Source organism: Antennarius striatus, chromosome 18, assembly GCF_040054535.1.
Source record: "Antennarius striatus isolate MH-2024 chromosome 18, ASM4005453v1, whole genome shotgun sequence".
NCBI classification, from domain to species: Eukaryota; Metazoa; Chordata; class Actinopteri; order Lophiiformes; family Antennariidae; genus Antennarius; species Antennarius striatus.
This window is the reverse complement of record NC_090793.1, coordinates 6448401-6467067: the sequence shown is the minus strand read 5'-3', so window position 1 is coordinate 6467067 and position 18667 is coordinate 6448401. Positions and strand designations below refer to the sequence as shown.

The 18667-nt window shown below is 42.6% G+C and overlaps 1 protein-coding gene across 2 annotated transcripts in view; it reads right to left on the bottom strand.

Annotated features, from left to right (window-relative positions):
* tnr (tenascin R (restrictin, janusin)) overlaps positions 1-8775 on the bottom strand; it is a 227360-nt gene extending 218585 nt beyond the window's left edge. For both annotated transcript variants that reach the window (XM_068339849.1, XM_068339850.1), the window contains exon 1: positions 8658-8775. The gene's annotated coding sequence lies outside the window, so the exon portion shown is untranslated. The remainder of the gene's footprint in view (positions 1-8657) is intronic.
* Positions 8776-18667: the final 9892 nt, after the last annotated feature.

Below are 18667 nucleotides of genomic sequence, written 5' to 3'. Positions count from 1 at the left end.
CAATTTGGTATGCCACTCTATATGATGCTAACAGCTCACTGGTTTACTGAAGTAGCGTTCACAAAGGGCGATGATTGTTGGCAATATTCAGCACATTTTCGTTGAAAAACTCCAGCGGCTTATCAGCGTGATTGGGGTGCAAAGTCTTTATGTGGCACCTTAATTTATTAGGCTTATATTTTCCATTGCCAGCATTTTTAGACACAGTACACACACCAGTCTGTCGTTACAGTGAATCCCAGCGCTACAGATGTTTCTTCATAGTTACTCGTTTTAGCTTTCGGGTGACTTGCTTTCGTCTCATTAGCTTCGTCTGGCTCCGCCTTTCTTTTCATCCCTGTTAAAAATGTTTTCATGTTGTCTCTTGAAGTTTTCTTTACGGCACTTCATATTGACTAATCCTACACCATAGAGCTGCTACTCCCTGCGCACACCTGACAACGAGAGTGCCACTGCTAACTACTGTAGTGAATGAGCAATTATACTTTATTCTAGTACAGCAAAAAAAGGCATGTTTCCCAGGGTCACACGCATCGCACCTAGGAGGGTGCGCCACTCTGTTTGAGAAGCTCTGGTATACCGTAACATTCTTCACAGGCTGCCTGGAAAGGGCTTTTATTTCACAGCAAACAAAAAAAAGCAACAAATATGAGAGGCCATCTGGAACACATCTTTTTCGCTCAGGAAATGCATGTAAGGATGTGCAGGTACATGCAGACACACAGTTACACACAGGGATCTACAATATATAGTAAATATACAGTATTTGTGAAATGGTTTGAAAGAGAAAGAGGAAAAACGGAAATGGAAAAATATTGAGGGTTACAGAGAGATGGTGACATAAAGAGAGTGAGAAAGAGACACAGGCAGAAGAGAGGAACACAAAAGCTAACAAGAACTAAGGCAGTCAGAGACTGCAAGATCCCGTGAAAGGTAGGTCAGGGTATCCTGAAAGTAGAACCTGACAAGTGTATAGCTTTGACCTTTCAGGGTTGGTCAAATTTATGCGCTAGCTTCGACCATAGATCAAAGCTAGTGCATCAGTAGATCAAAGCACTAGCTTTGATCTATGGTCTTACTCACACTGGCCTTCTCTCTCGTCTTTATATCTCATCCGGTTCTTGAGTGTACAAAAGTTGAAATTTGACCATGACCTACTTTTCTCAAGGTCATCGTCTCATTTTCTTCCCCCTTGCTGCCCGAGTAATCTGCTCTTGGTTTCATCTTTGTGTCTGAAACGGTTGCGAAGATATTTGGTGGACATACGAACAAACAGACGAACGAACACGGACAATCACAATGTATCACCGCTGTGAAGCGGGATGTAAAAAGCAGTTCAGGTACAGAGATTCCAGGTTGGATTCAAGTTTATTTGATAATGAGGATCGTCAGAAGGCCTCGCTTGGCTTGTCTTAACTCAGAGGAGGACTGGCCAATGCAGAAAAAAAATAAACCCCAGAGGATTCAAAAGGCAGGTGCTCGTAAAGAAGATATATCACACACTGACTGCAGAGGGTACTTCTTAATGTACCGCGGCACGCCGTGGATCCTAGAAACGGAGATACTTAACCAAAGAGAAGACTACATTGACCTATGAACTCTGAGGATTCTGTTTGAAGCACAGTGGCAATGAAAAAAAAAAAACAATTGAATTTGAAGTAAATACCAAGGTGAATGTGCCTCTACAGCGCTCTGTGATGCGATATAAATCAGGGACTCACTTCAAGCGTGACATCCCAAGTGGGGAGTTTCCATTGAACATGCGGAACAGAAAGAAGAAGGAAATGGCTCAAATGACAGTAAAGCTCGCTGGTCTTAAAACGTGTTTCTGCCATTATTTCAAGAGGAGAGTTTAAATGTCTCATCTCATTTTAAAGTCCTCTGAGCTTTGTCATCATCCCCTCTCTCTATTTGCTGTTTAACACACAGTAAAGCAATGCTCCCTGGAGGCTTAAAAACAATCTGAACTCCTGTAATCCTTCTATAAATAATATGTGATATACACATCCTCTTTGAGTGACCTCTTTACGGCATAATCGATTGTGTGGTTAAATCAAAGGACTTCAAAACAGTTGAAAAATACAAACACCCATCGTCAGGGGTCCAAACTATAAATACCTGCTTGGGCATCCCACCATCAATTCTTGTTTTGTCGGTCTCAGCACTGTCAGTCTACACTGTTGGGGGGCTGCAAATGCAAAATTTACAACATCTCGCTAGATCAGGAATTCCCAGCCAGCAAATATGGTGAACTTGCTGTTTCATCAGCCAGTCTGTCATCGTGTGACTGTTTTTCTTCATCTATTATTTTTTATTTGAGAAAGTGAACAGCTCATACGGTGCGCAGTGTGAGCTCTGAGGCGTTCAAACAGACGAGTGTCTTAATATGATCAACATAATTGGCACATTCATCTGTCTCATGGTAATAAAGTGCTTTGTGGACAAGAGATCAACAATGGAGGGTTGTAATGTTAACTTTGTGCATTGTTTGGAGTGTTGGAAAAGGAAACTCAATTAGGAGCGCATAGTAAAATACCTTTTTACAAAAACAAAAAGCTAAATATAATTTAGTAGCATTATGCCAGAGGCAGACTACACAATACTAGCAAAATGAAAACCAACATGGCAGAAGTAGGGAACATAGAACATGGGGTTGACAATTGATAATCTTATTCTGTATATCACATTAATTGCATCTGGTAGCACTCACAATTTCAACACCATTGGCAAAAATATGTGGAATTGTGCAACAGGGAGGTCACAGTGCTGCCACAGACATTGGACATATGAGAACATTACTGTCAGCTTCTATTTACTGCTCCATATGACAATCCACCTCACAGTCAATCTCTTCATCTGAGTGTGCATGTGTACTGGTGAGCCTAGTCTAATATAAAATGGCCTCTGACTTTGAAGGGCAGGCGCGTGTGTGTCATCTCTTTGATTTTCATATTGTGTCCCACTCCAACGACAAACGCACTTAAGCAGAAGGCAAAAAGAGCAGAAGCAGGATCCTCACGGGTTACTCTGATGAATTTGTCTCTCTCACCAAATCAACACTCTGTGTCTGACAAGCGTCCTGCTGCTAGAGCCAAGAAAGTGGAAATGTTAAAGGAAGGGAGCAGCCACTGTTGGGGTAGCCATTGTGAATATGCAGGACAGCAGCGGTGATGGTGATGACGTTACTGAGGGTCGTAAACTTTTTTTTATTTTTTTTATACCAGATGTTGCTGGATGAAATTCAAGCCAGCACCTGCTAGCTTGAAAATAACACTAAGGAGATGTTTATGATGACAGCTTTGACATAGACACTGGCTTAATTTACACCAATCAACAAACTAACAATCCAATCTAATCCACTAAAAGTGGAGGCTTGAATCTTAATGTGTTTGCATTTGTATATTTTACAATGTCTTTAAACTATTCGGTTCCTACACAAAAATCAACATGATTGGAAACATGGTGAAATGTCTGTGCATTCAAGATGATTCACACTGATCTGCTCTACACGTCCTGCTTATCTTTGCAGTACTTTTCAACATACATACATTTTCTTATAGGCAAAATGACTGCAATCATCTCATCTACAGCAGCTTTATAGCGTTGTGGGCCACGGGTGTGCTGGAGCCTATCCCACCTGCCTACAGGTGAGACAGGGTACGCTCCTAACTCTACAATCTGCAGGCGACGGCCTGTGGATAGTTTTTTCCACTCATTTTTTATATCTATTTTCATACACGTACATGTACGTGGCCCTGGCCCACATATACACAAGCACACAGACGCACACAGACACACACACACACGCACACAGACGCACCCACACACACACACACACACACACACAGACACACACACACAGACACACACACACACACACACACACACACACACACACACACACACACACACACACACACACACACACACACACACACTATTTGCATCCACTATTTGCATCCTGTAGGCATGCAAATAGGGAGAGGGTGATGGTAGAGTAGCAGGTAGCCACGTTGCATTGCGCCCAATATGCAACTTGTTGGGGGGAGGTGAACTGGCGCCTCTCAAACTGCCAGTCCACCCTGCAAACATCTTGGTCCACATTTTGCCTTAGGCCCCGTCCACACGATGATGGATTTTTTTAAAAACGGAACTTTTTAAAAACGCATTGAAAACGATTCGCGTCCACACGACAGCGTTTTTACAATAGTCTCCGTCCACACATAAACGCATCAGTGCGTTTTCGAAGACGGCTATAAGCGTGCCAAACCATGTGGTGGCAGTATTGAGTCAAATTTTATCCAATAAGAATCCTCCTTGTTTTGTTGTCACAACACACGGGCCCATAAATATGATGTCACAGCGGTTTTCGTCGCAGGCGAGACGTCAGCGTTTTTTAAAAGTCGCAGATACACCATCCACGCGACAGCGCAGACCCAGCATTTTTAAATAAATCCACCTCAGCCAGCGTTTTTAAAAAGTTGCGTTTTCGTTCCGGATATCTGTGTTGTCGTGTGGACGGAAGGCGTAAATGCAACAGTAAAGTTGTGTTTTTAAAATATCCGTTATCGTGTGAACGGGGCCTTTCACCAGTGGACTGAGCTGCCACCTAAAGAACTCCTCATGCACACACAGTCACAGTCAATTAAATTGATCAAATCACCAAAGTTGCATATTTTTGGAGGTGGCAGGAAGCCGGAGAAGCCAGAGGGAAGCCAAATAAACAAGGGGACTACATGCAAACTCCGCACAGAACGGAGTCTTCTTGCTGTGAGGTGACAGTACTACCCACTGCGCCACTATGCCGCCCGCTTTTAAGTATATTTAAGTATATTCATCTGCATTTTCCCTCAGAAAGTTGTACAACAGAGTTCAGAGTTTGATAGACCTAATAAAACCCAAGATAAATAATCAAGGAAAGCAAAGCGGAGAGCAGAAAAGGGAGATGCTTGGGATTGGCATCCTTCATGAACGAGAAGAGTGGAAACATAAAAGAAGATCTATTCTCTGGGCTCTCTACTTCCTTTAAATACTTCACTGTTGATTAATGTCCACAAAGTGCATGCTATACAAGCAGAAATTAATAATTAACATATAATGAAATTACAATGTTCAGTGCTCATGTACCTATAAATGTAGAATGAAACTGGGTTTCTGTGCTGGAAGTTGGACCTACAGTTGAAAGAAGTTTCAGTTATTGCGAAATGAAACTTCTGTCCTCTCCCTGCAGTTTATTTTCTGCTGCTGTGTTTGAAAATGTGCAGCATCTGATGGATGGTGCAGTCAGCAGTTAATGAGAGCTGGATATGTCCACATTTAGCTGTCTCCCTAACGATAAGTAATGATGGTAGCTTAGTAAATACAATTAAGATTGGCTCACAGAAAAATAAAATTCCCACAGAATGAAGTGCTATGTAAATTATTAATTAGCACATAAATGATTGTGATCTGGTTCAGATGCCCATTGACCCTCACCTGAATCTGAATGATACAGAATAAGTAGAATGAAGAAACACAAATCTGAATGTGACCAAACAGAAGAAGAAGAAAAAAAGCCTGCTCCTTTTGCAATTTATTGAAACAAATTAACACTTAAATGCACTAAATGTAAACTCTGATCCAAGGTGAACAGTGACAAGTTCAAGCAGGAATCTACAATCAACAAGAGGTAACATTTTAGGGTTTTTTTATTTATTCAAATTGTAATTCAAACTCTGAACAGAGAAATCTGTGTTTAATTTGAATTTAAATTACACAGCCTATGCACACTTCATTCATGAAAGATTCATGTTTTATGGGCCCACCACAAGTGTAATTACTCAAGTTTGTTACCCTTTTTGTGTGTTTCTCCAGTGTGTGTGGAAAAATGGTAGACAGTAATTAGATTAAAATCCAAAGTTTGGTAAAGACAAGCAGGGACAGAGAAAGTTTGCTGTGTGCAACATGAGGACATGAGGTAAAGGAATAAGATGACCTTTCAGATTCAGAGTCTCTGCTTAATGACACAGAAGCAACGATGGAGAGGGAGAAACCCAAGGTCTGAGCAAGACATGATGAATCCAGAGACCAATAACCTCAAGCCTCCCAACTCACAGCCTACGCACCCACAGTAAGGAGGAAACCTGACTCAGAAATGAACTACTCAGCTCCAAACTGAATTTGTGCCTCTCTCTGTCTCTCTCTCTGCTCACATTTTTTCCTTTTTTAAGCCTGGCGTTTACTGTCAGTATGTCACTTTACAACACAATGTCAATACACGATGCTGGATCCCCCATCCTGTTCCCCTGCTGTGACCGTGAACAATATGTCCGGCTGACTTTGACAAATTAAACCAACTCAATATATGGCAATAACCTTCACAGAGAGACATGGAGGAAAAGGAGGAAGTGGGTGGTGATGGTAGGGGTGGGGGGAGGGAGGAAGAACAGCAACTGAGAGACAAACCAATACACGCACAGATTGATGATGGGACATATTGTTTATGACATGGTATTTACAAACCAGGTAAAGCGTAGCAATACAATACACAGTGCACCAGCACTCTAAATGCCATCATAGTTAATAAGCTAGTTCTGCCAAAGCACATTGAATTATTTGTGGAGGAAAAGTGGCTAAATGAACTCACTTCTAAAAAGCAGTCGTCAACAAACTTTTTAATAACTGATGGATAAACATCCATTTACAAATCTTCCAACGCATGTTGATTACAGGTAGTCATCAAGATACGAACATCAAACTTACAAACATTCATAGATATGAACAACTATGAACCACCATATCCGAGTATCTGTTCAGCTTTCCTGTCAACACATCATCTGCATCTTTTCCGTCCTTCTTTTATCCACATCTCTGTAAATTTCTAAGCAGGGAATGAACACACAATGAATTTTTGTGCATGGGGACGTTCACGATCATCGATATTGCCAACAATTTTGGTCGGGTTTGAAGTTAGTGCCAGCAACATAGATTTTATATTTCTTTTCTTTTTTTTATAGACAAGGTTGTCCCCCTTTATAAGCAAAATGATGTAGGAACCAATGTTGGCTGAGTTAGATTTGTGTCTGGAAGCCTTAATGTTTTTTTGACCACTGAATGCTGAAGTCTGACGGTTTTGCTATTTGACATTAACTATTGGTCAAATTAACTGAGAAATGTAATGGAAATATACAGAGTAATCAAGCAAAGGTGGTGTGACATACTTTTGATTACAAGGAAACGCATCAGTACATCATTCATTTGAGTGTGGTGGAATACCTCACTAGCTTAAAGCTTGACTTAGTCTCTGCACCTCCCAAGGATAAAATTAATTCATCAGAGGTGGAGATGTAAAAATGATATTATGGCACTACAGCATTTTATTTCATTTGTGTGGGGTTTTTTTATGTCCTATAATTGTTTCTGATAATATTACAATATTTGTCGCAGACAGATGTAAAATCCAGTAAAATGACATAAATGTGATTTTTATTTTTCTGTGTATTTTTTAGAAAACCAATGTATGATCAAGAACGACTTACCTCCGAGGTATACCTGTATTTTATTTCATTTATGTGTTTTTTTTGTCCTGGAATTGTTTCTGGTAAATCTTAGGGAATAGCACTTTTGTATTCAGAGCAGTAATGGCATTACATGACCTTAAATGGCAATTGTAAATTAAAAATGAATAAATAACAACTTACGAACAACTTAGCTTAATAAAACAGCCTCTAAAACCAATTGTGTTTGTAGGTTGACAACTACCTGTAATAGAATGTAAAAGAAGATTTGAGAGATACTGTAACTAGATTTGAACATATCGTAAGACCACCACACCTCGCTGAGAAATTATCAAATTAGGCATGAAAAACAACACAAGTAATATGTTTTTTTTTTAACAACCAGTCAGTTCCTGTTAAATGAGACAAAATTGTGAAACTAATTCCATAATCATTAATTTAAACTCAGCAGTACCAATCTAGAAGGACAAAATTCTGACACAAGTTATCTGTCTAGAATGTCCCAGCGGCTTTGGGCAAATATACTTCCCGGGGCTGTTGTGACAAATTACTATAATATGGCATCACTACTCCAATTAATTTTCCCAAGGCAATTTTATATAATGACTCTATTAAATTGCCCAAGTGGCAATAATTCAGACATGTTTCACAAGTAACAACAGAGACATTTTCCAACACACACATGCACTTTAGCTACAAAAAAGAAATGAGTGAACACACAAATCAGCAGGACTGAGGTCGTTCAGAAGCTATTGTTGTGTTCCTCTCTGCTCAGCATGATAACGGGTTGATTGATATCAAGGTTTCCCGGTTAATCACCTCGCTATGACTATCACTGCCAGCCTGGCAAGTGATGCTAAATTGCAACAGCAATGAAAACAGGAGACACAAACATAAAAAACATATAGAACTGTTCAAGAGTGAGGATACAGGACCTATATGCATGCACTCTGGTGTGACAAGTAGAACGCACCTGCCAAGCGTCCATCCCCATCCCACACAGACACAAGTTAACTCACCTGCTCTGAGTGACCAGCTGAAAGCTTTCAGAGCTTTTTTTTTTTTTTTTTTAGGTAATCTGCTTCCCTATTGCTCTCTTCACTCTCTCTCAAGCTACTTTGGTTTTGTGGCAGTGCACAGATGCCCTACCAGGCTCCTCACCGTTTTTGTAAGTGCATCAATCTCTCTGCCAAGTGGAACGTGGTTCTGCTGTTTCCACGAGTCTCAGATGTGCTCTGTCCTCCTCTCCACTCAGTCCGCCTCGCACAGCTGCAGAAGGAAATATGAGGACAGGCAACGTGGTTCAGTGCTGCTATAGTCTCCCTCTTTCTCCCTCTCTCTCTCACTAGTGGTTTTAGATGCTCTCTTCCTCTCTCTCTCTTTCAGGTTGTCAGCTGGTAAGATGCTCACTCCCACTATCTCTTCAGTGCATCAGTCTTCCGTGCTGTACTGAAATGCGTGTTATCTCCCCGTCTCTTTTTTGCTGTTTCTTCATTGATTCCTCTCCCTTTCTCCCTCTCATTATTGATCGGTGTATGTGTGTCCTTGCTATTGCGACCTCTAGTGGCTGCCTTCTCCATATGCTGCATATAAAGTCAGCATCTAATGTTTCCCACGGAAAACGTGTGCTGGCGTTGTGAATTTATCTCAGTATTTGAGTTGGAAAAGAAAAGCAAACAGAAATAAAGTGATTGTTGATATGTGTACATCTGAATAGAATTACTGTACATGCAATGATCTTTTAATTATTGATTAGTCTTTTTATTTATCAGTTGATGTGAACACATTCACTTTTTGTTTGAGGTGAAATGAACAGTTTATGAATATGAAAGCTGGTATCACTATTCAGTCAAAAAAAAAAAAGCTATTCAGCTTCCACCTGAAAAACAGAGCACGGGAAGAGAACAGAACGTCTCATTGGGACAGGCACCAGCTCCCAAATCAACCCCATCCTGTGTACCTTGGAGTCACACAGTACGCTTTCCTACAGAACCCACCTTCAGAACACCAAAGCCAAGGTCAACACCCACAATAATATTCTGTGCAAACTGGTGAACTCAAAGTGGGGTGCTGATCCACCAACCAACTGTACCACAGCCTTAGCCCTGTGTTTCTCCACAGCTGGGTATGCGTGCTCAAGCTGGAGCCGCTCCCACCACACCAAACTGGTATACACGGCCCTCAACGGCCCTACCGCTTCATCACGGGCTGTCTAAAGACAACACCAGTCCTGTGCCTCTATACGCACTGGCCAGCATTGCCCCCTATCACATCAGACACTCCATCATTACACAAGATGAGTGGAGAGCACAGGAGTCTGATATGAGGCACCCCCTGTACGGACACGCAGCACCCTCACTCAGACTTAGCTTTGATCTACAGTCTTAGTCACACTGGCCTTCTCCCTTGTCTTTGTATCTAATCCAGTTCTTGAGTGTACAAACGTTAAAATTTGACCTTGACCTAGTTTTGTCAAGGTCAAGGTCATCATCTCATTTCCGTCCCCTGAGCCACCAGAGTAATGTGCTTTTTGCTTCATCTTTCTATCTGCAATGGATGCAAAGATAATTGGTGGACTGACTGACTGACTGACTGACTGACTGACTGACTGACTGACTGACTGACGGACGGACGGACGGACGGACGGACGGACGGACGGACGGACGGACGGACTGACGGACAGACGGACGGACGTTATTAATCCCGGCGCAAATTGCACATATCTACTGCCCAGCCATTACATAATGAATAAATACTGGATAAACACCAGGAGAAAAAGAAACACCGACATCACAGGACATACCACAAGACATACACTAGACTAACAGACACATGTAGCATTAACAGGACTTATGCTAAATTATAACTAAAATATAAATAGTATAAAATTAAAAAAAAATAAAATTAAAATAAAAAGTGCAAGTGAAAATTAGCAGGAGGCCCACATGATGGGTAAGGTACACCCTTCTTACAATGTAAGGCATCACTATCTAATATCACAACATCTAATATGTAATGTCGATCTAATATCTATCTAATATAATAATGCTCAAAACTATAAGGCGTCACTATCAAATATCACATCACGTCACCTTGGCCCCACTACACTGCAGCACAGGCTGACATCCCATCATCCCATCTCTTCCCCTCCATTCAACCACGTGCTGACCTCGCCACCTCCCCCCGCACCTCCTGAGAGAGTCATTGTACCCCCTGATGGCACGGGGCACGAAGGAGGACCTTAGCCTCTCTGACTAATGGACGGACTGACAGACAAACATACAAACACTGACAATTACAATACATCACCACTTTGAAGCGGGATGTAACAAGGCAGTCAGAGAATGCAACAACCCGCTTTTACATTTATGAACCCTCTCCATACTGATATTAAACCACCTTCTATCTGTATTAACTTTTCACACACTCTTTTAGACTATTTGAAGCACTTTTGTGTCTTACGGAAGTCGGAGACTTACTCACAGAAAGTAGCGCACTTCCGGATGCCATCAGCCAATAGAATGCGCGTACAGTATCATGTGTCTGCCTTCCGAAAATCTGCGATGAGTACAAAAGTTAAAATTTGACCTTGACATACTTTTCTCAAGGGTCAAGGTCATCATTTCTTTTTCATCCCATTTGACACCCGAGTCATTAAGATATTTTGTGGACAAACAGACGGACGGACAAACACACCAACACTGACAATTACAATACATCACCGCTTCGGATGTAATAATGTACCGATTTAAGCGCCACCCAATTCCAGTCAAACCACACCCACTTCCGGTTTAAGTCCCACTAGTTCGGAGTACAGATAACTTAGATGGTTGAACAGATACAGATAGTGGTGTACTCACTCATCCCTAGTTGCTGGCGTCATTAATGTAACATTCATCACCACATAGCTACCAATAACCAGAGTGTCTTTCTCAGCAGTATGGGAGCTGCACAATGGGTCATCTAGGCTGCCCAGGGGATTACTGGCTGTCCCCTTCACTCCCTGGAAGAACTGTACAGCACACGCTGCACAAGAAAAGCAGTGAACATCACAAAGGACACATCACATCCTGGTCACAGCTTGTTTGAACTGCTGCCATCAGGAAAACAGTTCAGGGCAATATAAGCTAAATCCAGGAGGCTGAAAAAGAGCTTTTATGCAATTTGAATAAAACTGTTGAATTATGCCAAACTGCTGTGAAATATGTTTACATACATGCATCAGGGCCTCTGTGCAAATTAATATTTAGCATTCATTTAACATTCATTATCGATACTGTGTATCATTACAAACTGTGAATGTGTGTTAGAATGTTTGCTCGACGTCACCCTGCCCTTTTACACCCTGTTTCCTTTACCCTGTTCTTGTGTTCTTATCTATTTTTTTTAATCAAGTCCCTTTTTATCTGTCTCTTATCTGTTCTTTTTAATGTATCTGCACCAAATGAATGAAGGCACCCAATTGTGTTGCTTGGATTTAACAATGACAATTACAGTGATTCTTTATTCTTCTTTATTTGTGATTATTAACAACAAGGTGTATATGGGAAAGAATAATTTGAGGGCTGAATATACGACAGCAGCCTAGATAAAGATCCATAGGGTGCCATTAGACACGTGTAGACAAAGAACCTAATGCTTGCAGTCAGAACTGATGTTTGGAGGGGATCACTTGCTAGTGTATGGAAGGATGCCCACAGTGAGATAATTGGAATTATTTAAATATTAAAAAGTCACAACTGTAGAGCTGTTTGTTTTTTCACTTATATTACACACCACAATGTTTATTTAAAAACTAAATTATTTGACTTAAAGAATAAAATCTGTACAAAACATTATGATTCTACTTTTTATAAGACAGTACTTTAGTAAGTATGGTGAAAAAAATGAGTCACTACAGATATACAAATTTTTAAAATTTTGCATGCAAGTGATATCTTAATGTTTTGCAACTATTCATGAAAAGAAGTCATATAAATTGGGAACATCAGTTGTAAAGAAAACAGTAATATTCTAAAAGTGTGCAAACCCTCAAGCTCAAGAATATAAGAGTGATGACTACAGAATACATTAGCACCCATTTTATACTGTCATGGATACACATGGTGCTTTCATATAAAAAGTGATCATTGCTAGACAGTCAATCAGGAGAGCAAATACTGCTAAAATGAAACACTTAGTTTTAATTTAATTTTAAAGACGAGAGTCAAAATTATCTAAACATTTCTTTTAATCCCCGCCACACACCAAACCTTCCAGCAAGCATTAGAAGATTATGTCACTGTGTTGTGTCCTGTTATAATGCTGTTACAATGATTGACCGACTATGGGCGCTGTGATTGAGTTGATTACGGTTAATTAGAGATTGAAAGAAAATGAGGAAAATAAAGAGAAAGCACGTTGTTCATACTGATGTCTCTCGGCTGCTTAATTTACTTTTCAACGGCATAGAATACCACATTTTTGGCGATTAGGATGTCTGTTAATGTCCTCCTACCTGCTGCATCCTGCCTTGTCCAGGTGAACCTGCTATGCCATTCCCTACGTGGATTAAAATGTTCATAAACTACATGCTTTTCATCGATGCTGACACATGGCCAGAAGCCAGAAAAGGTGCTGTCCTTCTTCATACACTTAGAACTGAAGTACAACGATCATTTTACTGTCTACCGGAGCCAGCTACGACTCTTGCTACTACCATATCGACACTTGAGAGACATTTCGTTCCTAAAGTTAATGTGGTCGCGTAACGTCATAAATTTTGCCAGAGAGCACAGTGACCAAGTGAATCCATAAACCAGTTCCTAGTTTCTCTGAGAGAGTTAGCAGGTTTTTGTCAGTTTGGTGAAACAGAGTGTGAAAAGACTCCTGGAAAGGAAGTGAGGTCACATAATCAGGAGCAAGATGGCCACCCTCCTATCACAAAGCTATGAGGTTAAATAGAGGAGCCAGGCTTCTCACTCTGGTCAGATCACCAGCAACTCTACACCAGTCTGTTTGCTCTCAGACTCTCACCATTCTTCACTCCAGAAACCTCTCCACTGTTCAACTCCATTCTTTAAGCCGTGTGCGTCTATACCCAACGTGAGTTATTTTGATCAGACCTCCATCTTTTTTCTGAGGCACCATACGGCCAACAAACAAATGTTTGCACACTGGACTCTGCGCAACCAGGCCTTTCCCTCCATTTATAGTTTGATTTATTTAAGTTATTTAAGTTGCATTGAATGTTTGATCATTTCCTTCAGTTTATATATCGTGCATTTAAGTATTTATCCTTTGTTTATTGCTGAATGCATAATGAGTTTATTGTTTGGTCACTAGGTTTATTGAACAATTATATTGACGCTTATTCCAATTAGTGAATTCATTGACTTAAAGTTTATTAATATTATTATTTGAATTTAATTATGAATTTAAACCTAGATTTAGATATGATTTCCTTTTCATTATGATGATTTATCATTTCTGAAAATGATTTATTACCAAATTGAATATTGATTTAAGATCAATTGACTTTATTTGTTTATTGTAGTTTGCTTATTGAATATGCATTGATTTAATGAATTGGACATAATTATTGATGCAAATGTATTTGTTTATTGTTTCTGTACAGCACACACCCAAATCCTCAGTAAATACGCCATTGTGGCTAAACTCAGTTCTCTGTCTCCGCCTCCTCCAAGGTCAGCTTAATATGTGACCTGCCTGCTCACCTATCAGTCACTTAACCTGAACTATACCAAAGACAATCTTTCAATGGTCCTTCGAGCCTGATAGCGACTGATCCATGGCAGGCGAAGAGGAGACAAGATAACTGGAAATGCTGGGGAGAGAAGACGAGAAAGAGAAGAAGGTTGAAGAGGAAGAACTGCCTGAGTCAAGACCTAGGAACAAAGCCCAAGGCCAAGTCGCTCCAAGGAGCCATTTCAACTGTGGCCAAGGCGACAAGACAACAGCTGAGTCTACAACCAAACACCGTATTGGTGGAAGGGCTACCTCATCGCCAACGGAAGAAAGCCGCTCAGAGGGAACTACCACCAGGTGCAGTATCCGGGCAAGAACTACCATACCAAGGCCACCTCCACACTTCGAAGACCAGGTTGCAGCTCTGAATGGGCAAAAAAGACTCATGGCGCTACAAGATATCGAAAGGCAGATAGAGGAGGACAGAGCAGCAGACGAAAGACGCAGAGTCTTGGAAGAATGGACTCGGCGGGATCTACAGGAGCGTGAATACATCACCAAGCATATAACTCAACAACGTCGGCTATGATACGCCAGGCAGAGGCTGGAGGAGGCCCGGATTGTCTCGTCATTCCTGGAAAAGAATGCAGAAGTGGATATGGGACCGGAGAACGTCAATCAGGATGTCAACCACCAGGAGGAGGAAGTCAATTCGGACTTTAACCACCAGCAGGCGGAGGTCAACCATCCGGACAACGTCAACCCACAGGGAGATGCCAACCCCCAAGTAAACGCAACCCAGCAAGTGGGCATCGACCAAAAGACCAACCCTATACCCTTCAGCTCTGAGTCATCGCGAGCAGATGGGAGAAGGCGACCACACCGACCCTTTGGCTCTGTAATCGAAAGAACTCCATCTAGAGAGGAGAAGGAATCTAACACTCTCTCGCCTAACCCTTACCGCCAATTACCACCACCTACAGGTCTAAGGCCCCTTTGCCCCGACATCTCAACAAATCAACAATCCAGCCGTCGAACCAGAAGCGACCTCCCAAAAGTCACTCCTCCAATTGATACTAATCAGCAGTTGGACAGAGATGGGCAGACACCCGGTCTTATGGAATTGCTGGTGGCCTCAGCATACGGAGTACACTGGCCCAAACTTCCTTACTTCGAGAGTGGCAAGGAAAGTGACTTCATTCTGCTGGAGATGGCCCTGAATAGTTTGCTGGGAATCCACAGTCATCTCTCTGAACAATACAAGTACCAGGTATTACTGGACCATCTCCATTTTCCCAGTGCCAACACGCTGGCCAAATCCTACATGCACTCCCCAACTCCATATTCATCAGCCCTCCGAGCCCTGAAGGCAAGTTATGGAGAGCCCCGTCAGCTGGTCCAGAACGAGCTCAACCGAATATTTGAGGGACCACAGATCAAAGCTGGGGACCCTACCGCTTTCCAGAACTTCACCTTGGCCGTTCGGTCCATGACTTCCATGCTGGAGTCCGTCGAGGGAGAAAACTGCAATGAACTTAAAAGCGGTTCCCATGTCGACAAACTGCTCAGCAAGCTTCCTCCTTACCTCAGAGACAACTTTATCGAGCACTGCCTCAGCCGAGGCATTCTGAAGGAGGGATCAAGCCGCACTTATGCCCTCAAAGACCTGGCCAATTGGCTGGAAGTTAAAGCCAAAGCCAAGATCATTGCCCAACAGGCCACCGCCTCAGCCACTAATGCAACGGTGAGGAAGGAATATGAGGACAGGAGAGCTCCATCCCGAAAGCCTAACCCAACTACCATGTACTTCAGCACTGAGGACGGGAACAAGGCTTCTCCCCCAAAAAGCAAGAGCCCTAAATTCCAGCCATACTGCCAGCCAATACCACCCACTCTGCTATATTTTCCCATTCACGACAAGAGCCAAGGTACTAGTCCAGGACCTGTGGCACACCAAGAAGGACTGGGATGAACCAATCCATCCGGCAGAGCTAGTGGAGCGGTGGACGTCATGGGAGTCAGAACTGTCGGAGATCAAAAAGGTGCAAATGCCAAGGTGTTATGTGCCACTGGGTGCTGACTGACCAGGATCCAGGTATGAAATCAATGTGTTCTGTGACTCGTCTGAACGAGCATATGGTGCAGTCTCATACCTCCGTGTGACAGATGAAGAAAGCAACATTCATGTCTCCTTCATCATGGCAAGGTCCCGGGTCGCCCCAAAGCATCAAACATCTATGCCTCGACTAGAACTCAGTGCCGCCCTGTCTGGTCCCCAGCTGGCCACAACTCTAATGGCTGAATTCACCCTACCAATAGAGAAAGTCACCTACTGGAGTGATTCCACCACTGTACTTACCTGGCTCAAGTCAAAATCCTGCAGATATAAAGTCTTCGTTGGCACTCGCATTGCGGAGATTCAAGAGATGACGAAAGTCGAAGACTGGAGATATGTTAACAGTGCCCAGAATCCTGCTGATGACATCACACTTGGGAAAACTCTCCAACAACTCACTCAGCCCAGCCAGTGGACAGCCGGACCATCCTTCCTGATGGAATCAGAGGATGGCTGGCCGGCCCAGTTGTCGAACTCTCTGCCACAACCTGGTGGAGACTTGGAGATAAATCCTTCCAATGCCATAACATCTCTCCTGCACCAAACAGTGCTCTCCCAAACCCTGCAGAATTTCAAACTTGGGAAGAGCTGATTGCTGCAACCCGTGAGAGCTCTGACGGGGTGGCCACCACACAAGCTATCACTGCAGAGACGCTTCAATTACAGCAGTCCCAGGCAATCAGCTTCCCTGAAGAATTTAGGGCCCTAAAAGCAGGAAAGGAGGTGGCAGAGGACAGCCGCCTCAGCTCCCTTGCCCCTGAATACGACCATGCACTCAAGCTGATCAGGGTAGGAGGGAGATTGAGGCAGGCTGATGACTTGGAACCTGATGCTATTCACCTCATCATCCTCGACTCCAGACACACCCTGACCAGTGTCCTCATCAGGAGCTACGATGCCAACCTCCTTCACCCAGGTCCAGAAAGGGTCTACGGTGAACTCCGACAGAAGTATTGGATAATCGGGGGAAGAGGAGCCATTTGCAAGCATCAGTTTGCTTGTATGGAGTGCCAGAAATGGAGAGCCGGTACGGTAGCGCCCAAGATGGCCGATCTACTTTCAGCCCGCCTATGTCTATGCAAACCTCCTTTCTGGTCAACAGGAGTTGACTGCTTCGGACCCTTCACCATAAGGTCAGCAGACGAGTGGAGAAGCGATGGGGCATCCTGTTCAAATGCCTAACCACCAGATGTGTCCATCTGGACCTACTGGAGAGTCTGGATCACCAGGGTCACCATGACCATTCCTGGACGGGATGGACATGTCTGGACAGTCGAGGTCCAGGTGAAAAACCGGACTTATCTCCGTCCTGTTGTCCGAGTTGTCCCTCTTCCCGAAGTGTCCGAGGAGTAAAAGGATGGAGTCTTTGGACCAAAAGGAATTTGTCCAAATTCCGGGGTGGCCGTAAAAAGACTCCTGGAAAGGAAGTGAGGTCACATAATCAGGAGCAAGATGGCCGCCCTCCTATCACACAGCTGTGAGGTTAAATAGAGGAGCCAGGCTTCTCACTCTGGTCAGATCACCAGCAACTCTACACCAGTCTGTTTGCTCTCAGACTCTCACTATTCTTCACTCCAGAAACCTCTCCACTCTACTCCATTCTTCAAGCCATGTGCGTCTATACCCAACGTGAGTTATTTAGATTAGAACTCCATCTTTGTTCTGAGGCACCATGCGGCCAACAAACAAATGTTTGCACACTGGACTCTGTGCCACCAGGCCTTTCCCTCCTTTTATAGTTTGATTTATTTAAGTTATTTAAGTTGCATTGAATGTTTGATCATTTCCTTCAGTTTATATATCGTGCATTTAAGTATTTATCCTTTGTTTATTGCCTGAATGCATGATAAGTTTATTGTTTGGTCGCTTGGTTTATTGAACAATTATATTGACGCTTATTCCAATTAGTGAATCCTGGAAAGTCCTGGAAAGCTGAATGTGATGGCAGACTGTCTATCTAGACATCCTCTGCCTGCCACTGGTCAACCTGATATGGAACCAGATGTTGTAGCTACTGTCTACCAGGAATCATTCCATGTCATTACTTTGTCTGATCTCACTGTTGCTTGTTAAAGTTGCCCAGAATTGACTCAGCTACATCAGCAGATACAAAAAGGCTGGCCAAAATGCAGAAAAAACATTGCAAATGAACTGATGTCTTATTTTCTGATACAAGATGAACTTGCAGTCGATAATGCACTAATCATGAGAGGTACAAAACACTTAAGTGTGCATATATCACTACATTCCAAGGTGGTTGACCTTGCACATGAAGGACACCAAGGAATAGCGCGCACCTAGCAGAGATTGCATGAAATGTATTGGTGGCTGCAAATAGACAAAGATGTGCAATCCAAAATTTCGTCAT